This window comes from Cupressus sempervirens, chromosome 11 (genome assembly GCF_028749045.1).
Source record: "Cupressus sempervirens isolate cs-2001-9-10 chromosome 11, ASM2874904v1, whole genome shotgun sequence".
Classification (NCBI taxonomy): domain Eukaryota; kingdom Viridiplantae; phylum Streptophyta; class Pinopsida; order Cupressales; family Cupressaceae; genus Cupressus; species Cupressus sempervirens.
Window position 1 is genome coordinate 171564028 of NC_143128.1, and position 7102 is coordinate 171571129.

A 7102-nucleotide genomic window follows, 5' to 3' on the forward strand; every position below is an offset into this window, starting at 1 on the left:
GAGTGAGAGGGGATTATACATGGACAAAGAGAGTGAGAAATATGAAGAGAATGGGTTAGGATGGAGAGAGAGAGAGAGAGAGAGAGAGAGAGAGAGAGAGAGAGAGAGAGAGAGAGAGAGAGAGAGAGAGAGAGACAAGGGGATAGGATGGAGAGAGTGAGAAATATGGTGAGAGAGAGAGGAGGGTGGGGAATAAGATGGAGAAAGAGAGGGGGGATATGATAGAGAGAGTAAGGGAGGCAAAGGAATGTGTGTGTGTGTGTGTGTGTGTGTGTGTGTGAGAGAGAGAGAGAGAGAGAGAGAGAGAGAGAGAGAGAGAGAGAGAGAGAGAGAGAGAGAGAGAGAGAGAGAGAGTAGGAGTTCATGTGAGAATGAGAGAAGCTAAGATTTAGTAAGAGTGAGATTAGGAGTTAGTGAGTGAATGAGAAAGTAATTTTATGTGTGAGAAATGGATAGAGCGAGTGAGAGAGATGATAGAAAGATAAAAGCTATCATTATACTCTTACCTACCTATGCGCCCCATGTTTGGATTGCGAATAAATTATTGATTTCCTACTACTATTTTAGTTGCACAATGTTTTAGATCTCTTCAATATCTTTTAACACACTTTGAACGGAGTCAATTGGAGTTTGGATGTGACAGTTATGGCTTCTAGAGTAGAGCCCATTTTTATTTCTTCAAAATTTGATCGGGTTTTGAATAAACTGATTGGGTTTTGCATAACCCAATTAGGTTTAAAAACCTAATTGGATTTTGGATTTTATGTATTTTTGCTAGGCCTGGCCACTTTTTAAAATTTTACATAACCTGATCAAGTTTTTAAAAAACTGATTGGGTTATTGAAAATTTCACTTTTTTTTGGGGTGGTGTCCACTTATTTGTACACCATCTTGGTGCACTTACTGGAATTCAATATTTATATACACCATCTTGGTGTCCAATATTTAGATACACTATAACTGTACCACCTAAATGACATAAGTGTCAAAAAGGGGGATTTTGAAGATTTTGTAGATCTCACAAATTTTGGAAAATTTTGTCAAGGCAGATATCTACTCAGAAGGATTTAACGAAATGAAATAAAGTATTTAATTAGAGGGAGTGATAAAGTATGGGAGACATCATTTTTTGCAAATTTTGAGAGTTTGAAATTTTGTATAGAAGCTGAATAGAGATGATAAATTGTTTTACTTATGCATAAAATAAGATTGTATATCCCAAGACAAAGTGTTTATGCCACTCATGTCAAAGGGGGAGATTGTTAATCTCATTATGATTTAGACAAAGTAGTGACAAAACACTTAGTCATTATCTAGCAAAGAGCAATGCAAGTCAAGTGCATAGTGTATGCCAAGCATAAGTCTCTAGACAATACATGTTGAGTAATATGGAATTTAGTGCCAAGCACTAGTAATTGTCGAGAAGATAGTGTGTTCCGAGTGATCTAAGTGTTGAGCCATTAGAGAAGCCAAGTATCAACATAAAGAGCATAGTGAAGGGCGAGCATCAGAGTCTATTGATGCTGAATTACTCATCTTTGATATAGATTTTTTTATGGAACAAACTTCTACATAAACTATTTTTGGCCGACATGAACATAAATTTTTGATATTAACTAATAAGGATCTACTCATATTATGAATAACTATGCTAATACATGGAACCAATCAAATAAAAGGAAGAATTAGCAGTAATAAAGATCAACCATAGTCATTGATGATGACCTAGCCCATATCCATAATGCCTATTTAAAGAGTAAACTATAAGAGGGAGTGATAATGATGCGAAGATAAGTATTACATGAACAAGGAGAGGAATGGTAAGAGAATAGAGGGTATTTCATGGTGGAAATGATGGCTAAGTTATGAAACTACAATGAAGAATAAGTTTGAGGAGAATAGAGATAAGAAGTTAAAGGATAGAGAAGATAGATCTGATCAAGAGGATCAGGAGATAACCAGTAAAGAGGAGATCTAATATAAAGCAACAAGGTGCTAATTGAAGGATCAAGGGGGTTGAATCATCTTGACATGTGATACAAAGTAAATCTCTTAAAAAAGTAGTCCTAACATACTTTTTTAAATCTCCTAATAGAGTGCTTACTTAGATGTGAGTTTAAATTCTTTATTCAAGGTGAGACCTAATAGTCTTGTAAGCCTTTAATAGGGTAGATCACAAATTATGATAAGAAATTTGTAGCCATAATTGGCCACACTTTACAAATACAATAGTGAAGATTTATGGGTGTCATCCCCACCCCTATTTTACTTTCTTGTTGGAGGGTTTCTGGGTAACCAAAATCTTATGTGTACATTATGCTTTGGATATGATGCATGGTTACTTATTGTAGTCAACATGTTAGGTTATGAGATGGATGTATCATGAATTTTTTTAATGATAAAAATTTTAAGTGCTGATTCACCCCCCAACTTTCCCATTGTTATTTCCAACAATATCTTCCTAATCTTCCAACAAAGAACCATGTAGATTTCATTTTGGATCTTGAATCCATTAAAAACTTCAAACAAAAGTACTTGGTGGGGAATGGTAGATTTTGTATATGCAAAATTGGGGGCCTCTAATCCTCACATACCTGCAAGATCATCCCAAAATAAACATCAAATTGTTTATCCAAAAAGTCTAATAGAATGGGTTGTTTCCTTCTAACTAGAAGGATTATGCCTTTGCTCTTAGAATGAGAAGTGGGCAACCATACCTCTAGAATGAAGGATTTATGCAACTAAATGAAAGTGAAATTAATCTAGATGAGAGATGCAATTGTTAATCTAAGAAATGAAGAAACATGCTATGCTAAATGAATGCATTCTTCAAGCTAATATGAGATTGCAATATAAGAAATAAACTAAGAATGCAAGAATGAATTGAGTCAATATTTCTGCATAAATTCAATGCAAATTCCAATTTTCAACCTTTTATAGAATCCAAGAGGTAATTGATAGTCGAGATTAATTCGAATGGATGATCAAGATTGAAGATGAGACTTAAACATAATGGAAACTTCCTTATCAAAAGGGAGTTAACTAATTGCTTTTGAGTTCAAAAAGGAGTTAATGATTTAAATCTGAGTAAAATAAGGAGTTAATTGATTTAATTCCTTTTATGATTTTAGTTCACCCAAAGTTTCCATTTCTGAACTAAAGAGAAGATTTTGGAGAGAATATTAAATTTAATAAAATAGAATATGACCCAATAAATGGATAAAATTTAATTAATTAAATAATTAAATTCAATAATTAAAAAAAAAAGAGATATCTTATTAAAAAAAAAAAATTTAATTCCTTTGTACATTAGCTTAAAAAGGTAATTTTAATTTAATTAAAGTAGAACGCTTATAATTAAATTAAATTAAATCAATAGGTTTATGTAGCTACATGAGTTGATACTTATGAACTAAATAAATAATATGATTAATGCAGATTAGGGTTTTTTGCATTTGACACCTAGGTCAAGTAGCGATCATCAGAATTAGCATTGCCTAGTAAAATAGGACTTAGGAATAATTGAATAAACCAAAGTTGGTTAATATGGAAATGTGCCAATTTTGGGGTATTATAGGTTTAGGAAAGTGAAAGGTAATAAATTATGAGATGCTATTATAGTTAATTGATTCTTAATATTTAATACAAATATGTTGTAAGTCATCTATTTACTTTTGCATAGTTGCTAAAGAGTGGAATGTAATACATTTATTTATTGCAAACAATCAAAATTTGATGACACTATAGATTGAACAATGTCAATATTTTGGTCATAGATTAAAATGGGAATCTATGTCTTCATTGGTTAAGAGAGCTCATTGTACAAGACTATGGCATTTTGGTTGATATACTTGATTGACTTTAATTCCTTTCAGATTATTTCTCTTCATTGTCAAATGGTATAGACTATGACTCAATCAAAATGATTATGATAGAATTGTTAATGAGTATGAAAATAGATTTTTAATGATTAATACAAGGTAATTTGAGCTAGTTGGGGATGAGCCCTATGTTCTTCCTAGCCAATGTGAGAAGGTATTTTACTTAGAGGTTCTAGATAAACTAGGTTGATCATTTATTGTTAGACATGATCCGAGAGGAAGGCCAATGAAGTATAATGCGATGGGAAAAGAAGATAATAAGGAAGTGAATCATGATCGAGAGTTAGTCAATGATGCTCCTGATCAAATAATGTTGCTATTGATCACATTGATGATGCGTCTACTAATCACAATTATGATGATAATGAGGAGGATGATGCTTCTATTATTTCTATTTCTGATTATGATGATGATGACGACAATGATAACCATGATAGTGGTGATGATAATGGCGATGATAGTGATGATCTTGAAGATGAGATGGATGAAGAATAATATCAATGATGGGGTATTTGATTAGGTAACATTGAAGGGGGGTTTGATTACCTATCTCTCTTATTTCATGGAGTAAAGGTACCAACAAATAGGTATTTGTTAGATTTGTCTTCCTAAAACAAGAAAAATGTAGGAATGGAAGAAGAAAGTGAGACATTTAATATGTCTAAATCAAGGAGATTGACTTGAGATCAAAATATTAGAAAGAAATTCAATAAGCCCATGAAATTTTTCTTGCTCAAGGGGGGTCATGTTCTTATGATGATGAGAGTGAAGGTGACTTTGATGTGCCCTTTAGGTACAAGCATCTACAAAAAGAAAAAAAGGATCCTCAATGAACTTTCTCCAATAAACACTTTTTTTTTTGTGTTGGAAAGAGGATATATCACATAATACCATCCCCATTACATGGTTTGGGCCTATTTTCCATGGATGACATAAATTTATCTTACAAAAAGGTTGTTGAATTGATGGAGTATGTTAGACATTGCTATGATTAGAGTAGTTGGATATAGATTGTTAGATATAAAAAAAAGTATGTGTAGGTATGCACTCTTAACAAATTATATACAATAGCTATATACATTGATGGAAGGCTAAAAGCATGGCACGATCTATTGGGAAACATACATGCACCATTATTCAATGGAAATATAAAAGAGTTTCATTATCTAACACTTGGGAGGGGTGCATATATGTTGCACCGTATCCATTGGCCAAAAGCATAAGGGCATATTGCATGTTTTATAAATAGTACATGGCCCGTGTTAACTAAGAAGTGACCCAATTGCATATTTGAGGTGTGTAAGAGAAATAATTTATTTGTATGTGCAATAAAATCAATATGTGGATGCGAAGATCTTCTTATTGATTAAAATTTGAATCACACAGATACAAACAAATCCACTATCATGGGTGAGGTGGTATGTGCTATGCACATTTAAAATCAACTCCAATCAATGAATCCAATACACTATTAAAATTTTTATATTTTTTTGGTAACTTAGAATAATAGCACATGTATTTTAAAATATCTCAGTAAATTTTTTTTGAAATATAGGGCTACACTATGGATCAACAATAACATGATATGCATGGTGGGGATGGTTCTCATGGGACTTCTTCTTGACTAGCAAAACTCATTTTCATTGTACAGATTAGATACAAGAAATATATTAATGCATATTTTTTTAATTGTGGTTTATTATTCACTACTATTTTTGATTGATTTTAAATATAGTGTTAATAATATTATTCCCTCAAATGAGTGTTGATTAGGAAAAGGGAAGGAAAAAGTAGTCCACTAGGAGCCGCACGATGAGCATGATGAATTCATGATTGATTTTGCATCAACCACTTATCTTGTGGTTGCAATGCAAAAGGTACTTCATGATTTACCAAGAAGGTTAAATAAATTGGTATCAACTCAACCTAAAACTCTTGAAATACAATAGAGGGAGGATGAGTTGATGCACCTAGTTGAGACATATACAGTAACTATTAATGTAGTTTTCAATTATAACAAAATTTCAATAACAATTTTTATAGTATACTCTTTTATTTTTGCTATTAAATAAAATGAATATGTGTTATTTTTATAGAGGATGTTGAGGAGGTTTAAGGGTGATGCCCCAAAGAATGATACTTTAGGTGGTTCAAGTACATTGCATGTTTTATCCTACAATTGTGTTTTTCTCGAACAATATTTTTTTTAATAGTTCTAACAATCTTGTTTTATTGTGCTCTAATAATCTCATTTTTCAGCTCCTACCATTGATCCTATGTTCACTACACCACCTACTACAAGGAAACAAATTGAAGAGGTAATGCTGAATGCAAATTTGGCAACACGTAGCATGGTCACATATGCGATGACAACACCTATTGGTAAGTAGATTCCTCTTTCTTTCGTTTATTTTTCATGTGTTTATTTCACTTGAACTATTATTTCTTAGGGAGAATTTTATAATATTGGAATCATTTTATGTAGGATGCAATAAGGACAGTCCTAAGTGTACCCGTGTTAGATGTACGTGAACACTGAAGAATTGTGATCAATTGCTTGTGAGCAATAAAGATGGTATTCCCCTAAGAGTAGTCCAACTTCCATGTACTTTAAAGGTTGATCCTTTCTTTTACAATAAAATCTTATTCTCATAATCAAATACACTAATCTCCCATGCAGTCCCTTGCAACAACTACTAATCCCATTAATATTTTGCAAAGAATAATCTATTCTATGAAAAACTTAATGATGAATGTTTATATATATCCATTACTATATTACATGGTTTCCAGGCTGTACATTTCCTTACAAGGCCTGGAAACTACTCTAAAACTAAAAAAAAACCAATCAAAACCACAACAATAAAATGCACCAAAAATGTATCAAAGTATTTCCTCTTCCCCCAATTGATTTGGTTCGACCATACAATGATTTTTATATCCATTTGACAGTTATAAACCTTCCTAACTACCCCCAAGACCAACCATATACCTTTTTACATCATTTTTCTATTATTAATAACTTTCTCAAAGTTGCATTTTACAACTTTTTACGCAACTTTTATTTTTTTGACAAAAAATGGCTTCATAGCCTTTACAACTTGACCCAAATACAATACAAATGACTCAAATGACTTTAGATGGATGTCAATAGATCCATTCACCAATTAAATAAACATTTTTTAATTATTTATCATATTAAGACCTCCTTTGACAACTTA